This window comes from Equus caballus, chromosome 6, assembly GCF_041296265.1.
Source record: "Equus caballus isolate H_3958 breed thoroughbred chromosome 6, TB-T2T, whole genome shotgun sequence".
Classification (NCBI taxonomy): domain Eukaryota; kingdom Metazoa; phylum Chordata; class Mammalia; order Perissodactyla; family Equidae; genus Equus; species Equus caballus.
In genome coordinates this window covers 18,899,482-18,918,602 of record NC_091689.1, presented here as the reverse complement: position 1 = coordinate 18,918,602, position 19,121 = coordinate 18,899,482, and the positions used below count along the sequence as shown (strand labels likewise).

General features: G+C 49.9%; 2 long non-coding RNA genes across 3 annotated transcripts; one reads left to right on the top strand and one right to left on the bottom strand.

Moving 5' to 3' along the window:
• Nucleotides 1–3,298: 3,298 nt before the first annotated feature.
• On the bottom strand, nucleotides 3,299–6,926 carry LOC111773859 (uncharacterized). The gene is made up of 3 exons (XR_002808515.2): nucleotides 6,818–6,926; nucleotides 3,957–6,046; nucleotides 3,299–3,534 (listed from the first exon to the last, which is right to left on the bottom strand). It is a non-coding gene; the product is annotated as an uncharacterized lncRNA (long non-coding RNA).
• Nucleotides 6,927–15,928: 9,002 nt separating this feature from the next.
• Nucleotides 15,929–18,845, top strand: LOC138924747 (uncharacterized). Of its 2 annotated transcripts, none has more exons than XR_011439876.1 (3): nucleotides 15,929–17,264; nucleotides 17,874–17,980; nucleotides 18,099–18,843. It is a non-coding gene; the product is annotated as an uncharacterized lncRNA (long non-coding RNA). The 2 variants fall into 2 exon arrangements; XR_011439877.1 differs by having other exon boundaries at nucleotides 16,406–17,264; nucleotides 17,837–17,980; nucleotides 18,099–18,845.
• Nucleotides 18,846–19,121: the final 276 nt, after the last annotated feature.

Below are 19,121 nucleotides of genomic sequence, written 5' to 3'. Positions count from 1 at the left end.
AACTCTTTCAGCCTGGAATCTCGGGACTTGCCTCCCAGTTGTTGGCACCCAGGGCAGGCTGCTCCAAAGTGTCCCACAATGGCATATGGACTATTTTGAATTTAAGTTATTTGTTTTGACTTAAAGTTTTGACTCTCCTCTCTCTGTTCCTCCTGAAGGCAGGAAATAAATCTCCCATGAGAAAAGTACCCTCCTTGCACCAGGAAATAGAGACATCCTTATCACAGAGCTGGGGAGTTCAGGGCTGAGAAGCCTGTATAAACAACTCTTGTTACTTTTACTAATTTACTACCTCAAGCCTAAACTCTGCTTAAATTCCTCACAATTATGTAATTAACATAGCCCAAAGCTAAGTTTCTTTGTCTTGTCAATTACAGATTTTTATTATTTATTTGTATAAAAAGATATATAAACTAGCTGATTTGTTCACTCTTAGAGGATCACTTTTATGATCTCCTGTACGTACGTATTAAATTGCTTTTTCCCTCCTGTTACTCTGGTCTTGTGTCAGTTTAATTATTAGTCCAGGCATAAGAACTCAAGAGGGGTAGCAGGGGCATTTCCCTCCCCAGCACAGTCAAACCCACAGTGGCCATTTTAGATTTTAGATGAATCTTAGGTAGGGTGGCCACATAATTTATTGTCCAGACTAGCACTTCTCATTGGTTTGCTAACATAGGGTTTTTTGTATGTTTTTCTGGAAATAATTCCAAACTTACAGAAAAATGGAAAGAATACAAATAGTATAAGAACACTCCTATATCTTTACTCAGATTCACCAATTTTAGCATCTTTCTTATTTACTTTCAATCTCTTTCTCTCAATATATATACACACACATATGTGTATACACACTTGTATACATACATATACATATGTTTACATGTACATATGTGTATATACATGCTTTTTTTCTGAAACATTTGAAAGTTGGTTGCGTGCACCATGGCCCCTTACTCCTATTTATTTCCTAAGAATAAGGAAACTGTCTTACATAACCATATTTTTTTCAATCAACTTTGGTAAATATAACTTTGATGTAATACTTGTATCTGCTCTACTGTTTATATTCCCATTTTTATCAATTGATCCAAAGATGTCCTTAATAGCACTTTTTCCCTCCAGTGCATGATCTAGTCTAGGATCAGATAGTGCATTTAGTTGTCCAAACTAGGACTTCCGGAGTGAAGGAGGGCACTTCTAATAGTTATACTGGAAAGGGACAAATAAAGCCTGTGTGGCAAAAAATTGGTAACTGTAGACTCTGGGAGAGAGGGTCAATGGGAGTCCCTTTTATTTACTTTTACATATGTTTAAAATGTTTTGATGGGGCTGGCCCTGTGGCCAAGTGGTTAAGTTCGCGTGCTCCGCTGCAGGCGGCCCAGTGATTTGTTGGTTCAAATCCTGGGCGAGGACATGGCACTGCTCATCGAACCACGCTGAGGCAGCGTCCCACATACCACAACTAGAAGGACCCACAACGAAGAATATACAACTATGTACTGGGGGGCTTCGAGGAGAAAAAGGAAAAAAATAAAATCATAAAAAAAAAAGTTTTGAAACACAAAATGAAGAAGCAAACCGAATAGACAAACTGAAAGAGAATATGCCATGCCCACAGCCGTAACATGGGATTGTCTGGGCCCCCTGTTTTTAGGTTCAGACTCAAAGCATCTGTTCAGGTGGACGCATAAGCAGAGGAGAAAGACTTCCCCTCACTTCCTCGTCGTCAATGGCCATTATCCACATGAAGGGAAACACCTTCTGCAGGGAGGAGGGGCCCCGGGGCATTTCTTGGCTTCCAGATACTCAGGCATGGGCCCCCCTGCAGTTAAAGGAACTGGGGGGGCCTTGGAGGGGAGATGGAGGAACAAGAAGGGAGGGGAACCCTGACTGGTCCTCCCAGCCAGGGCCTGACTTTCTTGTGTCACTGGAGTGCCCAGAGGCATTGGGAGGAGCATCCGTCTGTGCCAATTCCAGACCCGCTTCCAGCCAGGGCAAAGTGTCCCACAGCAGCTGGACCAGGCCCAGGCCTCCTGCACCTCCGCTGCCCCTGCTAGGCCGTCCGGGTCTCTGACACTCACTGTGAATGGCAGAAGGAAACACTGGTTTGGGGAGACAGTCTAGAAACCCATCTTTTCTTCTCCACTTGGTGCCCCTTCCAAGCTGCACTTCTCAGATTCTCAGACAGCAGTTAAGGTTTTGGAAGTCGGTGAACTTGGGAAGGAAAAATCTGCATGTCTATTTTTGCTAATCTTGAATTGAAATCTAGCATCTCCTTCCATTGTGCATGCAGACATTGTACCACAGTAGTAAAGGCGGCCCCTGGGACTTCGTCACCAACAGGAGTCACAGCTATTTTCATATCACACCACTGTGGTGGCAGATACTTTGAATATTATCTATGCTCGTCATGACTTCAAAATCATGGTAGTTATCAGGCCTACCACTGGATCCAATCCTGATTTAATACATTAATAAAGAATTATTAATCACTCATGGCAATCGTATTTCAATATAATTTGCTTCCTTTGTAATCCTGGGTATTTTACTTTATGCGTTTAAAAACCTCACTCTGAGAAGGTTGCCAGACTCCAAGGGGCCTGTGGCACAGAGAAGATGGGGAAGCCCACCTAGCCTTGGCCAGGGTCCTTCTGCCCTCACGGTCACCCTGCCAGCCTTCTCTCGCGGTGTCCAGTCCCCACTCCTGTGTGGCTGGCACCCTTCCCCGGCAGCTGGCCACACGCTGCCATCTGCTGGGGTTGGCCCACACAGCACCCTGGTGGCTTTGCTTAGGTGCTTGTGGTTCTTCTATTCCTTTAGGGCATTATGAGCTATAGACAGTGCCACAAACTCTTGCCAGAGGTCCCCAGGTACTGCCCCTGCTTGGCACCTGTTCCCTTGCCAGGGTCCCTGGGTCCCTGGGCTGAGGATGTAGGGTGCTACCTGGCCGGTGATGAGGACCTGGGAGCAGGTTAGTGGCAGAGCACAGAACTGCATCTTGGAGCTAGAGGCAGGAGCATCTGCAGTTACATATCAGGCCAAACAAATTTTTTTTCTTTTTCTTTTTCTTTTGCTGAGGAAAATTTGCCCTGAGCTAACATCTGTGCCAGTCTTCCTCTATTTTGTATGTGGGTTGCCACCACAGCATGGTCATTGATGAGTAGTATAGGTCCATGCCCGGGAACCAAACCTGGGCTACCAAAGCAGAGCATGCTGAACTTGACCAGTAGGCCATAGGGCCAGCCCCAAAACGAATTTTTACTTACTTATTTATTTATTTATTAAAGAGTGGCACCTGAGCTAACATCTGTTGCCAATCTTCTTTTTTTTCTTCTTCTTCTTCTCCCCAAAGCCCCCCGGTACATGGCTGTATATTTCAGTTGTGGGTCCTTCTAGTTGTAGCATGTGGGACGCCGTCTCAGCATGGCCTGATGAGCGGTGCCAGGTCCATGCCCAGGATCCAAACCGGCGAAACCCTGGGGTGCCGAATCGGAGCGCAAGAACTTAACCACTCCGCCATGGGGCCGGCCCCTGAAATGAATTTTTAAAAACAAATTGTTCTTTGAATTAATACACAAGCACATGGGACGATCAAAAGTTGAAAAGAGTACATGGTACAAGTTTCTCTCCCACCCCTCGCTTGGCCTCCAACTTGACCAGCTTCTCTCCCCTTCCAGGGCTGCTCACCACATTTACAGCCAAAGGTGAAGGTGTGCAGACACCCTCCCTTTTCTTACTTAAACGCTAAGATGTTAGGTACCTGGTCTGCACCTGGCTTCCTTATTTAACAATATTGTCTTGGAAATTGCTCTTTATCTACATAGAAATAGCTTCCTCCTATTCCTCTCCTTTTATTTCTGTGGTCATTTACAAGCAGTCAGCTTGCCTTTGCTTAGAAGCAGGCGTACCCAGAAATAGCCAGAAATTTCAGGATGGTTCTAGGAGTCACTCACCTCAAAAATTTCAGGAATACTGGGTTATTCCTCTTTAGGTAGATCTGCATTTCCAAAGGGGCCTTATAGGACCATAGTACCGAAATCTAAAAAATGACTACACAGTAGAATTTTGGGCAGGGGGTGGTCAGACGTAAATCGGCCTTTGGGTAGCAGACTTCATCTGTGATGTCCCCTATCCAGGTGTTAGGGTACCAGGATCTCTGGCTATCCAGAGATTAACCACACCCTCCCCAGCTGACCTCGGGCCCTTTATCAGAAATGCCACCCTCCTCATACTGAACGCTCCTGCAACAAGCAGCTCTCCGGCCCAGCTTCCCTCCCCAGAAGTGTCAGGCAGGCCAGCTGCCATTGGCCAGGGACACCTCAGAAAGTTGCTAAGAGGCCAGAAGTGTTCCAGCTGCTCCCTGGAGCTCCCTGGGGGTGGGCTTCCCTCTCCCCCGACTCAGAGCAGTTCCAAGTTTATCAGTGTTTACATGTTATGCTCTGAAATAAGCTTTGAGTTGAAGAATACGTACTTTCTCCTACTAACCTACATGTCCAGCAGAGCCTTCTTCTCATGGACATCTGACCCCTTCATCGCTTTGGGCCACTGAGATACACCAACAGATCCCAGCCCACCCAGCAACCTCTCACTGTAGTTGTTTCTGCCAGACTCCCACACCAGGAGAGAGAGGACTGTCCAGACCTGCCTGTGTGAGCATCTTGTCTCGCACACAGGCTCCTCTGCAAAATAGGAAGATAGCATTCCAGTTTTTACGTCAGCGCTTGGTGAGTTTGATTAATGTGAGTCAGTCCTGCCAAAAGGGATCTTCTCTGCCCCAAAGCTAAGGGCTGCACTGCAGACCATGGCGAATTCCCCAGACTAAGTGCCCACTTCCCCTCTCAGGCCAGCCAACCTACTGCCTGGGGCAGTGGCCTTGCTGGTGTCTCCTTTCCTTCAGCCGGAAGCATGTTGAGAAGGCTGAGGGAGCAGCTTCCAGTATATGTTCGCTTTGTGTGAAAGAAACTCAGTTGCAGAGATTGTAGTGTCCTAGGATGCACAGTGATGGGCAGAAGAAAAATGAGCACAAATCCATCCTGGCCACCAACAACCGGTCAGGGGTCAGCAGGTCCCCTCCCCTCTGAAGGATGGTACCACCAGCGTTTCTCCCTCCTGATCGAACTTGGCGTTGTCTAGGAGGAAAACCTTTTCTCCACCCTCTTAGGTTCACTACTTGGGAGCCTGCAAATTAAACTGGCAAAATAGAGATCAGTAAGAGAAAAGATGGATTTTTAGTTCACATACGTGCCTAGGGGTTCACGGAAAAGTGTGACTCAAGGAGGTAGTTAGAATTTGGAGCTTACAGCCCATCTTCATAGGGGAAGGGGAGGGGGAGAGGAGAACTTACAGAAAAACAAACAATTTTTGGAAAGATAAATGGGCCCTTAGGAGAAGAGATGGGTGATCTCATAGTTTTCTTATCGCAGTGCAGATTTCTCTCTGGTGACAGGAGTCAACCTTCTCTGGTTGCAAAACTCCTGGGGAGGGGACTTACGACAGTCGAATTCTTTTGGGAGGCCCTGATTTCAGATAAAGGGCGTTCAAGAGAAAAACAACCCTCTTCACAGTGGGATATTCTGGATCCCCCAAGCATGAGTGCACCTCCACGCCCCCTCCAAAGGCCAGGGTGGTAGGGGTGGGGCGGCAGGGGTTCAGCATTCCTAAGGCTGGCACAGGGAGCTCAGCAAGCAAGGGCCGAATAAGGGGGGTGGTTCCCCAGCAGAGGATGTGCAGGGCCGGTGGAAAGGGCACATTCTCACGGCCAAGTCTACGGTATGGCAGTTAAGAGTACGTGCAGACTGCGAGGGTCAAATTATATGTCCTTGGGCAAGATTCTCAGCTTCTCCGAGCATCATTCTCCTACTTGGGTCAAAATCCTTGTAGGACTATGGTGAGGATCAGATCAGATGATGCGTTTAAAGCATTTAAGACAGCGCCTGGCACAAAGCGGGTGGTCAGTTAATGAAGCCTGTTTCTCTAGGCACTGGATGCAGCGTGAGCCAGACCAGGTCCCTGCCGTCCTGGACCGTCCATTCGGGAAAGGCACCTGTTGGACACAGGAATACCCGCATTATCAGACGATGGCGCGCACTGGGAGAAGGCGAAGTGGGGAAGGGGCGGGGAGGGGGAGGCGGGGGCTGAGCTGGACGGCGGGGGAAGGAGCGTCCCAGCAGAGGCCAAACGAAGTGGTGTCCTTAGGGATTAGGATGGTTACGCTGCCTCTTCTCCTGCGTGTTCCTGGAACACTCCCCCCCCCCCTCCCCCCCGCCAACGGGGCCTGCGTCGGTTCCCATCTCAGCTTCTCACGTGGCCGACTCTCCACAAATGGCTGCGGGACAAACACTTTGCCATTGGTGGAGTTAGTGGGGCGTGTGGATTTGGGGGCCCAGGTTCTGAAATGTGAGTTAGGAGGTGATTTTTCCGCCTTTGTTCTTTCTTCCATTCCTCTCTACATACATCCTAGTTCCGCCAAACAGTTATGAGGACACGGTTTGCCTCTGGGAGAGTTTCCTACACTCTGCACCCCTCCGTCCTGGAGAAGCAGTGTGCCTGGGGACACTGGCCAGCTGTGTGGCTGCAGGGTGAGGCCGAGCTGCCAGGACAGAATAGAAGGTCTAAATTTAAACTGTGTCTGGAGGCTCGGGGAGCCAGGGGCCTGTGGGCCCTGAGGCAGCTCCCTTCCAGGCAGGCCTCGGGGAGGACCTCTCTCCTCCCTCCCCTCCGCCCTCCCCCACTTCCCCATCCCCCTCCCGGAGTGGAAACTGTTTCTTTTCTGGCTGCTGAGAGCTGGTTTCCTCCCAAGGAAATAATGCCTCACCGCAGCTGAGGCAGGATCTGCCTCCTGGAAATTCCCTGCAGTGGAGAAACGCTTTGCTGGCCGAGCTGCTTGGAGCCGGGGACACACCTAGAGCCCGTTTGTGCACAGCCCAGAGGGGGACACGCCCAGAGACACACAGCTGTAAACAGAAACACAAACACGCTGGGAAGAGCCTGGGGGACCTTCAGGAGCCGGGTTTAGTCCCAGCTCTTGTCTCCACCTCTCTGTGCAGTGTGAGCAAATCATCTCCTTTTCTGAAACCATTTTCTCACCTCGACGATAGTAAAGTAGAGCTCTTCAAGACCAAAAGAGAAGAGAACACTAAAGGAATCACCCTAGAAGGTTCTCTACTTCCAAGATGTTGTTTTCATTGTTGAAAATATTTTTAAAGTCTTTTTTTCTTTCTCTGAAAATTTTCTTTCTAAGCAATTTTAGGCACTCACACATCTGCCTTGTTACATTTGCTTTCTGCCTAGAAGGATGGCTGCCCGTGGCGCAGTGACTGTGGGCTGGTTCCAAATAGTGAATTCAGAAGGTTCCTGCGAGGATGATGAGAAGCGTCTGGCAGGAGTCATCACTCCTGCAAGATTCTGCGATGCCCAAGGCCAGCCCCCAAAGAGGGACAGCCGGGCCTGGAGATACCAGCTCCACTACAGACCCTCAGGCACGAGCACGTCCTGCTGGCGCCTTGACAGTCCACTGCCCAGACCCAGAGGGGTCTGCACACACGCGACCAGATGGAAACTTCCAGTTTCAGCCACAACCTCCCAAGGGAGCACTTGGGAGAACCCCAGGCATACACCGCTTGGGTACTTTTGTGCCTGTCATCATTGAGCCCAGAGAACAGGGGCTGTCACAGACCTGATCACATGGGGACGGTCACGCCTGCCGTTCAGGCTGTGCCCATGGACTAGCAGGAGAGAGAGTGCTAAGGGGACACACCCGTACACACTGAGTTGCCCAGCAACACGGGATGTCAGGCCCAGGGACACACACCCTCGCTGGCATGACCCACTCAGACTGTTTCCACAGAGGCGGACTCGCACAGAGCAGCTGCCCCAGGCGACTCTCTGGCCCTGCTGGGAAAAGCCTTCGTTCAGAGCCAGCTGTGCCAATAAAGATCCTGGGCATCCACACCCCAGAATGATGACCAGTTAGACAGGGCCGAGGCGAGCCCCCCAAACTGCCAGTCACTCCTCGGTGACACACAAACACTCCTCTGAGTGGCCAGTCTAGACTCCTCACCTCCTTTTGTTCCCTCTCGGAAAACCTTTGGCTTTTCCATTTTAATCAGCCAGTGACCACACAATCTATTTCTGTAACTTCTCGGCATTCGCCAGATTGTTCTTTTGAAATGTCTACAGTAAGTTACAAAGAATGCCTCTGACCTTTGTTTTCAAATTCGTCGACGCAAACAGTCAACACACAATGTGAAACTTAGAGGACGATTTTCAATTTTCACAGACAAACCGGGCTTGAGTTTCTTTCAACTTTTGGATGGAGAAGAAAGGCAGCTTTTCAGTGATTCTTAAAATTCCGACTCGGTAAACAGGAAAAGAGCAACAACTCTGCCGTCTTTGAAAGTGCAGCGTGAACGCCAGGAGCAAGACCCCTCTGAGCAGCACCTCTCACGGCTTAGGGACGGGTAAACTGAGGACTCAACCTCGGAATGGTTTCCCACTCGGACCCTATCTGTGATTAGGCCAAACTTCCGGCATGGTGTTTAGACTGCTGTCTATTGCACAGCTGTGCCTCACTGGGGTCCAAGGACAGCCCCCTTGGGTGGGTTCTGTCCCCTTCTCAGATGGTTCAGGCTCCGTGTTGGTTTCCGGATGAGATAATCTGGTCCCCTGGCCGTGGCAGGCCTCTCTTTCGTCCCGTCACCACACAGGACCAACTTGGAGTCATCCTCCCACCTACACGCTGCGTGTGGCCAGGCGCCCCCTGCCATGCAGGTCCTCCCTCCCTGCCTGTCCCTTCCCACCCTCTGACAGGAATTCCAGTGTGAATGTGGAATGGCCACCTTTAGCGAACTGGAACCTGGACTACACAGCCCGTCTCCAGAGATTGTCACCCCCGCCCCCTAAATTCCTTTGTACTCTTTTCTTTAAAGATTGGCATCTGAGCTAACAACCGTTGCCAATCTTCTTTTTTTTTTTTTTTTTCTGCTTTATCTCCCCAACACCCCCTGTACATAGTTGTAAATCTTAGTTGCAGGTCCTTCTAGTTGTGGGATGTGGGACACCGCTTCAACGTGGCCTGAAGAGCGGTGCCATGTCCGCGCCCGGGATCCGAACCCTGGGCCACCGCAGCGGAGCACGCAAACTTAACCACTGGGCCACCGAGCCGGCCCCCCTTTCTATTCTTACTGTTTGTACCTCAGAACCTCACTCAAGACAGAAATAAGCCAAAAAAACCTACTGGATTTCATTTTTTTAATAAAAAATTTCTGTATGTCAAAAACCACAAACAAATTTAAAGACAAACTTGGAAAATAAATTTTCCAGACAAAGGTGGCAACAGAGGCAAATATCCTTAATGTACAAAGAGCTTGTAAAGTATAGGGCACCAAAGAGAGAGATGGAGGATGTCAGCAGGTAGATTAATCAAAATAATGACCAAATGGTTAATAAGAGAAGAAAATCCTCAACCTCCTTAATACTCAAAGCAAAGCAAAAATAAAACCATTTGAGATAACATTTCACCTTATTACCTAACAGACCAGCAAATGAATACCCACTGCTGGGCACAGGCCTTCTTGCGAATTACTTCTAGGAATGCACAATAACTGGAAAAGCCTTTTTTGGAGGAAAATTAAGCCTTAAAATTCCCAGTACCCTATGACCTATCTATTCCACCTCTGGAAGTGATCTGGAAGGAATCTTGAAGGTGTCCAAAATGTATAGCTACAAAAATGCTTGTGGCAGCACTGTTGCTAAAACAGAAAGAAAAAAATGCATTTATAATTTTTTCCTCTATCTTTTTTTTTGTTTTGAGGAAGCTTAGTCCTGAGCTAAGTGCTGCCAATCCTCCTCTTTTTTTGCTGAGGAAGACTGGCCCTGAGCTAACATCCGTGCCCATCTTCCTCTACTTTATATGTGGGATTACTGCACAGCATGGCTTGACAAGCGGTGCCACATCCGTACCCAGGATCCGAACCGGCGAACCCTGGGCCACCTAAGCAGAAAGCGTGCACAAAACCGCTGCACCACCAGGCTGGCCGCATCCTCTTTCTTGATTGTATACCCAATTCTCCTGGGCCTGTCTTATGTTATATTTATTTAAATTCTGAACACACTGTGCCAGAACGTTATCTTGTGTTTTGGTACCTTAATAAAAAATGCAGTTGATAAGTAATAGTCTGAGCTGGGGTGCGTCTGAGGGTTGACTCAGCCCCTCCTGGGTCCTGTCACACATGGAAAGGGCCTCCCGCTCTGTCTTCTGCTCTGAGGTGTAGGGACCTCGGATTGAGTGGGGCCAGGAGACGGGCGGACATCGTGTGGAGAGAAGCTGTCAGAGGAGCAGGAGCCAGGCCCTTGGGAAGTAGCTCGGATGTCGGGTTCCAGGTAATGGAGCCGTGATGCTGGGGCCAGATTGTCTGTGGTGAGAAGTTCTTTGTAGGGGGATAGGGTCAGCAGATTGCAACAGGGCCTCACTGGCTCTGCCTCCCCCATCCCCCACCTTGCTGTCACCATGGCGCTGGGCTGTCCCAGGCCTTCCCAGGGAGACGGTCTCTCGGAAAGGAGAGGTGACCGGGAGAATACTCTTTTATGGGAAATTTGCCACATCACCTGAGCGTTCCCCTGTGAGTTCCCTGAGTCCTCTCCTCCTGCTGTCCTCCTGGAGCTCCCTAGTGTGGCCCAGGGCGCCCCAGCCATCCTCTCTCCTGCAGGACAGCCGCATCCTCAAGGTGGCCGTGAAAGCAAATTTACCCTGGCCGAGGGTTCCACCTGCCATTTCCCGTCATACCCTAACTCGGAACCTTCCCTGAAATACGGCTGCCCCAGGACCCTCTGGTGACAACTCCCCCTCTGGGTCGAGGGCTTATCTTTCTCATCACCCTTTGTGCATCCCCATTTCCTCTGATTCTTCTAAAATGTCTCTTGGCCGTGCCATTTCTTTTCCACTCTCGTCCCACTCCTCCTGCCCTTCTCCCCTGGGGCCCACGCTGTCTCAACAGTTGCGTGGCCAGTCAGAACTATGGTCGTGCTGAGTACAACCCAGTTTCCTTCAAAGTGACATAGCCACTTCCATTCTGCCCTGGAGGTGTTCACACTTTATTTTTAGCCATAGATGCAGGATTTTGGCTGCCCCCATGCAAAACATAAGTGCTGAGCAGCCCTGGTTGGAGGGGGTGTGAGGCCTGGAGCCCTGCTCACATGGCAATCCCCCCATCCCCAGCAGAATCCTGGTGACCCATCAGAATCATTGGGGAAACTTAAACAAATGGGAATTCCAGAGCCTGGGGCAGGCCTCCTGACTCAGAATCTGTGTGTGTGGCGTGGGGGTGGGGGTGGAGTCCGAGCTTTGAAACAAGCTTCCCAGAGGCCCTGAAGCAGCTGGTCGGCATCTCCTCAGCTGCCAGTTCCTCTCCAACAGGGGCCTCACTCTGGCCATGGGGGTCCTGCCACCTTCAAGACCTGCCAGGCCTTCCCTTCACCCCCTCAGCTCTTCCCCCTAGGTACCCTCATCACCTGGTCAAATTGCACCCCAGCCCACCCCTTCGGTGAGTCCTACACCTGCCTGACCCGTCTCTGGACAACTCTAGTGCCTACTGTCTGTGCTGCTCATGGGGTCTAGTGTGTTTATTTATTTGTTTTTTGCAGGGAAGGATTCGCCCTGAGCTAACATCTGTTGCCAAGCTTCCTCTTTTTTTTTTCCCCCCAAGCCCCCCAGTGCACAGTTGTATATCTTAGTTGTGAGTCCGTCTAGTTCTTTGGTGTGAGCCACCGCCTCAGCATGGCTACTGACAGACGAGTGGTGTGGTTCTGCCACCCGGCAGCTTCCTAATGTGTTTATTTTCAATTTCTCAAGTAGTGTAGGAATACGTCGTTATTGGAAAACAGCTCAGGTGATGCAGACAGAGTGAAGGCCCTGGACCCTCCCGTCGTCCACTCCCATACTGCGGCCACGTGGGGCCGGCGGGTGTCCTCCCAGACCCGTGTCCATGTCTTTCCCACCCAGTGTCCAGATCTGGAAAGAGAAGAACTGTCTTTCGTCCCGCCTGAGACTGCTCTTCTGCCCGTGCCGTGTTCTGGGCCCTGCAGCCTCCCCCACAGCCACCCGCCTCTCTCCAGCTTCTCTCCCCTCCACAGCCCCCTCCCTGGGGCCTCTGTGTGTGCCTATGTGCACACACACACACATCTACACAGGTGTTTCTTTTCTTGAAAATCTCTCTTTCTGGATCCTTCCATGCCTTTTAATCCCCTCTCCTGTCAGTATCCTTCCTTTTAAGTCCAACTTCTTTGACAAATGGGCTCGCTTGGCTGAGTACTTCGCACCTGCAACAGCTCAGGTCTCAGCTGCCTCCCTCCTGCCCAGTCCCCCGGGGAGGGCATGGACCCAAGTCCGGGGGGGAGGGGGGAGGCTCCTGTTAGCACAGCGCTGTTGTCTCCCCCACCAACCCCGTGGCAGAAGTGCTCTGGCCTTGAGGAGGCCTAGCCATCTAACATCTGGAGCCAACGTTGTCTCCACTCCCAGGCAAAGCTCCTTGCCAGTGGCTGGCCCCAAGAAGTCCACGCGGCTCCTTCAGGAGGCGCATGAGGGTCCGGGAGCGTGGAAGGGGAGCTCCTGGTGCAGTGTCTCAAGGTCATTTCTGCAGTCACCCTCAGACTTCTGTGAGCTTCTGGCAGCTTGACCTACCAGGGAGGGAGGGACCAGCTCCAGAGGTTCTCCTGGGGTGCACCTCACCTACCCCAACAGCCTGGATATCTTCTGACAACCAGGGCTTCCAGAACCCCAGGGCCCACCTGAGATGGGCACACAGCTCGGCCTCTTCAATACAGGGGCTAGTTGAGAGAAGCGTTGCCAAACAGCCTCCTCTGAAGGACGAGGAACCGGAGACGGAACTTAGGCCTTGCCACTGTTCTCCTAACAATATCATAAAATAAAAGGAAAAAAATTTTAAATTTTGAAACATTCCAACAAAGTACTGTATTAGTTTCCTCTTGCTGCTATCCCAAGTTACCACGAATTTAGTGACTTAAAACCACATAGATTTGTTCTCTTACGCTTCTGGAGGTGAGAAGTCTAAAGGCATGGTGTTGGTAGGGCTGTTCCTTCTGGAATCTTCAAGGGAGAATCTGTTTTCTTGCCTTTTCCAGCTTCTAGGAACCGTCTGCATTCCTCGGCTTGTGGCCCCTTCTTCCATCTTCAAAGCTCATCCCTCCAACCTCACTTCCATTGTCACATGTTCTTTCTCTGACTCTGACCCTCCGGGCTCCTTATCTTCTAAGGACCCTTGTGATTACATTGAGCCCACTGGGATAATTCAAGATAATCTCCCGTTTCAGGATCCTTAACTTAATCCCACCTGCAAAGTCCCTTTTACCACAGAAGGTAGCATGTTCATAGGTTCTAGGGATTAGGACATGGGGGGACATCTTTGGGGGCTGTTATTCAGCCAACCATGAGTATAAAATGTAATATGGGTAGACGTCTGTATCTGCCACCAAGATTAAACAGATGCTAATATTTTGCCTTATTTTCTTCAGGTTTTTTCCCCCAGAAATAAAGCTTTATAGAAATAGCTAATGCCCTATATCGCTTTTCCCTCTCTTTCTCCTCCGAAGTAACCACTTCCCGAGGTTGGTGAAAATAACCCCCACGTGTTTCTGTTTGCTCCAGATTATAAATGCATTTCTAAACAGAACAGTACTATTTCTTTACGTTTTGAACCTTGATGTAAAAGGAATCACTGTGCGTACCACTTTGCAACCTGCTTTTTTAACTCAATATGGTTTTGAGATTATACATGTTGATACATGAAGATCTAGTTCATTCATTTTAACTGCAAGATACAGTACTTCCGATGAGCAAGCCAGAGTTCACTTTGTCCTTTTGCTGAAGACAGATTGTTTTCACTTTTTTTTTTGCTATTACAGACAGTGCTTCAATAAATATCTTTGTACTTGTTTTCTCGAACACCTGTGCCAAAGACCTCAGTGGGAGCCGCCCTGCTGGGTGTGGGATGTGCACACCTTCAGAATTATTAGGTGTTGCCTACTGGTCCAAGAGGACTTCCCAACTACAATGTTTAAAAGCATCCATTTCCCCACATCCTCACCAGCATCTGGTATTTTCAGATTTGCTGTTTTTTCAAAATGATTTCCTTACATGTTTTCCAGTCAATCTGTTCTGCTCCCAATTTTTTCTTGAACGTTTATACAACTGGGACCCTTCCTCCATCTTGACCCAGAGTTTGTCAATCCACCCTGGACCTTCCGTGTTCTGCATGGTACCCTCACCTGATTCCCTCCCTAGGGAGCTCCCCACTCCAGACGGCCCTCTGCCCATGCTGAGTTCCATTTGTGCCAGCCCTAGAAGAGCTGCCCCCTGTAGGGTTCGGAGGCTCTCTGCCCTCCCCACAGAAGCTGTGGGACGTGCAGCGATTCTCCCGCTGGGAGGTGAAGACTTCTGCATTACAACCCTCCAGCCTAGATGAACGAGGCACGTCCAACTCTGACGACGAGAGTAAATCCACCCTAGAATTATTCACAATAAATGGTTGTGTTTCTCCTGTCCCCAAGGGTGTTCTGGAACATACACCTGCCAATGAACTAAAAACCGTATCCAGAACGTGGCAGATGGAGGACTAAGTCCAGAGACTGTGTGTGACCTTTCTTCCCAGGGCAAGCCTCCTTTTTTTAACAGCCTTTAGACACCAAACCTTCTTCTCTTCTAGGTTTTTAAACCCCGCTTTAAGGTCCAGTTAAAGTGGTGGGCTCACTCTCTTGAGTTCTCCCAGCACAGGGGGTCCTCTCTGAGTTATCTGGCCCTCATAATGATCGTTTTTCCTCCTGTTGGCCCTTCAACAAATGGAAACGGCATTGTCCTCACGTGTCTGTGTTAAGCTGAACAGATTGCTCAGCTATCTGGTTCCGACCTGATGGCCTTTTGAACTTTGTATATGCCTGGCAGCTGTCCCTGCCCATTTTGTATATTCCCATGTGCGCACCAGCCAGGGCTTTGCCCAGGGGTGCTGCTGGCAGAGTCATGCTTAACCTCCTGCTGTGATAAACTATTGGTTTGTGGTTCTGATGCTCAACATTGTGCCCCCTTGTCTGACCCATCCTGGGATTAAGACAGGGAGAGGTGGGGCCGGCCTGGTGGCACAGCAGTTAAGTTTACACGTTCTGCTTCTCAGCGGCCCGGGGTTCGCCGGTTTGGATCATGCTGTGGTAGGCATCCCACGTATAAAGTAGAGGAAGATGGGCATGGATGTTAGCTTAGGGCCAGTCTTCCTCAGCAAAAAGAGGAGGATTGGCAGTAGTTAGCTCAGGGCTAATCTTCCTCAAAAAAAAAAAAAAAAAAAAGACAGGGAGAGGAGGGGTTCACAGTGACCAGCATGGCATGAGGCTCCTTTGGGCCCTATGTGTTACCTTCTGTCATCTAAAGGATATGCAAAACTCCCTTTCAACTGAATTCCCTTTCCAGAGAATAACCCAGACCAACAGAGCCCAGGGGACACCAGCCCTGACTGTCCTCCTCCTCACAGGCTACTGGAAGCTCAAAATGCCTGAGGTGCCAGGAGGCAGAGGGACAAGGAAACCACAGAATAAGTCACCCAGAAACCCAGGGAGTTGAAATCCTCTTCTCAAGCGCTTGTTTGCTAAAAACAAATGTTTCCTAATGGAACTCACACGGAGGCCTGGGCAGCCACCAAGGCGAATAATTTGGCGGATGTCGGGGCTGGGGTGTCCGCGACTTCTGAAGAGGACCGACGAAGCTCACAGCCACATGCCTGCACATGACATCTCTCACTGGGCTCCTCTCTCCAGGCTTTGTGGATTCCTGAATTCTCTCTGGCCGGGAAATCTGATCAATCATCTGAAAAGTTTTAAAAGGAGCTAGGTGAAGATTTTTTCCCCCTGGCAGAACAGTTTAAATCCTGCCGTAAATTAAGGGTTCGCTTAACTCCTAATTACTGCATTAGAAATTAAGATATTGTTTCTGTAAGACTTCTCAAACCAAAGTTCTTATTCTTCAAAAATGACATCCTGCTTATTAGCTTCTTAAAAATCACTCACCACGGGGTTTACTGATGGCTCTTGACAGTTTGCTGCCATACACTTCTCAGCGACTGGAGGACACTCTCCTAATCTATAGTCTTACATGAGGAGCAGATGGGTTGATACATCCGTTCCATGGTCGTGCTTGGCTTCATCTTACTGAGAAGTTGGTTAAGTACAATGTAAGAGGCAAGGTGTGGGTGTCACGTGATGCCATCTGTGTGTGTCTGACTGTGTGTCTAATGATGGACACGTAATTGTACCGTGGTGAGCTGGAGCGGGCTCTCATCACAAGCTCCTTGTGTGCATTTCTTCTCGACTCCGCATTCACTGACATCAAGTCAGCAGCGTGAAATCAGCCACACTAGGAGTATTTACACCACAAAAATTGGCAAACGCTACCAACCAGGGTGGGGTGGGGCGAGTGCTTAGAAAACGTCTGGAAGAAACAAGAAACACCAAAAATAATTACCCATGCAGAGTGAAACTGGAGAGCAAGGGGATTGGAGAGAAGTTTTTTTTTGCTTTTTGAATTTTTTAAAATCACGTTTGTAACTGTTTTTTAAAAAGAGAACTTTCTTTCTTTTTTAGGAACAAAGACTTCAGCAGCCTTTGTTAATCCCACGCCAACTGTTAGCTGGAAACTGCCTGCGGCCCACCTGCCTGACTGGCCCACCTGCCTGACGAGGAGGAGATCAGAGCCTGGAGAGGTGTCCTGAAGCCCCAGTGGGGCAACATCCTGGGACGGGAGCTGGAGGCTGGGCAGAGGTGGGGCCCCGAGGACACACTGAGGGCAGCAGCAGGCAGTCCTTCTAGAACTTCCTGCCAAGTGGGAGAGGGGAGCCAAAGTAACGCCAGGCCTCCAGCCAAGATGTCAGGCCAAAATTCGGGTCACCAAATCCGAAGAATCAAACAGAAAAATGGGTATGAAGGTAGAATACCAAAAATGGAGCAGCCCTGGGGAGGGCGGGGGAGGTGGAGACCTGGAGCTTAAATTAAAGGGGGACATCAGTTCTGCCCAGGAGGGAAGGGGGGCAGACTGGGGCAGTGAGGACACAAGCAGAAACAGGTTCCTCGGCACTGGGGAAAAGCCGCCCCACGACTCCCCAGGGAGGCCGTAGTCCGCAGTAAACAACTACCGAGGAATGAAGCAGAACTCCAGATGGATTCCAGGAAGGAACCTCGTCACGCTCCCGAAAGGACTCCTAGAGGCCCCGGTCAGTGTCTGTGGGAGCAGGGTGGGGACTGCCACTGGAGAAATTTGGAGTGGTTTGGAAATGCTGGGCAGAGATAATGGAGGTCCCAGGTGCAGAGATGGGCCCCAGCCAGGAAAATCCATCCAAGATGCGGCAAGAGGCAGGATCTGGAGGGCAGCCCTGAGAAAGGCTGGCAGGACCCCACTGCTGGGGAACCTGGGCAGCATTCCATCTCTCCCTTGAGGGACGCTTGGGCAGGAGGCTCTCCAGGAAACTGAACACAGCAGGCCATGTGTTGGCCAGGGACGGCCAGGAAGTTGGGGGGGCAGTGGGAGGATGGAGCGGGCTGCTCCCCATGGCAACAGCCAAGCGCCACAGTCTGTGCCCGCCAGGGCCCTCAGACACTTCCTAACACCACCTGATAGGCGGGCAGCACTCTGCCATCTCGTCAAGTGGAGCTGCCACTAGTTACAAGGGAATTGAATATTTCCTCTTAGGAACACCTAGGGGTGGTGCCAAGCAACAAGGACTAATAGGACCACATCTTGGCTGCCTTTCTTTTTAACTTGCTGCTGAAGTCCTTTCATTTTTAGATAAATGAGATGCATAATTCTCCTATCACTGGCACAGGATGTTCCCTATCTCCTTCTGTACTGTTGACACCTGATCGACCTTAAAATGCTGCCGAACCTATTGATGAATTCCAGTCCTCCCCAAAAAGCCCATATCAGTTTCAGGTAAACTAAGTCAGTTTCTACTGACATTTGCTGTCAACATGATGAATGTTAAGTTCCTGTGGACATCACTAAATCATCACATCCAATAGACTCAGCTACCTGGGGGCATATTTTACAGCTATCTCATCCCCAAGAGCCTGTGGAGAGGCCAGCAGCCCATCGTGAGATAATCAGAGGGGGGCCTGCCCATCCTCAGTCTTTCACTTTGTCAACACTGAGACTCGTGGCTCCTGTGTGCTGTGCTGAGCTCCAAGGACGCAGAGAACGCTGGTCCCACGTGGAGGAGAGCATGGGTGCAAGACTGTGGCACCACCACCAGGCTGTAGGTCCCAAGGAAGCCCTGTGTTGTATTTGTAACTGTATCTCTTACACCTAACAGGAGGCCCACACCTAGTAGGTGCTCAATAAAAAATTAGAAATAAATAATACAACACGCTCCCTTTGATAACAAAGAGTTGGGAGATGGGGAGGAAATGGTTAATTCTGCTAGGGTATTAAAGAAACCTTCACCGAAGAGGCCACAGGTCCAAGCTGGTCCATGAAATTGTAGGAGTCAACGGGCAGAGAAGGGAGAAGAGCAGTCCAGGAGGAGCGAATGGGAGGGTGTGATGTGGCAAGAGGTCAAGCAGGAAGAAAGGCAGGATGAGGAGGGACCTTGAACTGCAGGCAGGTCCAGGCCCCACAGATGCTAACTCTGTTCATAGATTCTACTGTTCACGTGACAAATTCTTCTTAGAATCACGAGCCAAACTGCCTCTTTAGAAACATTAATTTCCTTTTGTCAAGTGGTGAAGCCATGCTGTGTTTCCTTTCTCACTTTGACTGCCAGGAAGCTCCTGAAGTACTGGGTTCCTTATAATTTTTTGTATCCCCTAACAGTCCCACGCAGGACTTTCCACCCAATAGATCCTGTTTTAGTTCTCTGTTGCTGCATAAAAATATACCAGCGAATGTAGAAGCTTCAAATAATACTCATTTATTAGCTCACAGAAGTGTGGGCAAGGCTTGACTGGGTCTTCTGCAAGCCTTCAATCAAGATGTCAGCCAGGGCTGGGGTCTCATCTGAGGCTTGACTGGGGAAAGAGCTGCTTGCAAGCTGTGTGGTTGTTGGCAGAATTCAGTCCCTTGCAGATGCCAGGCA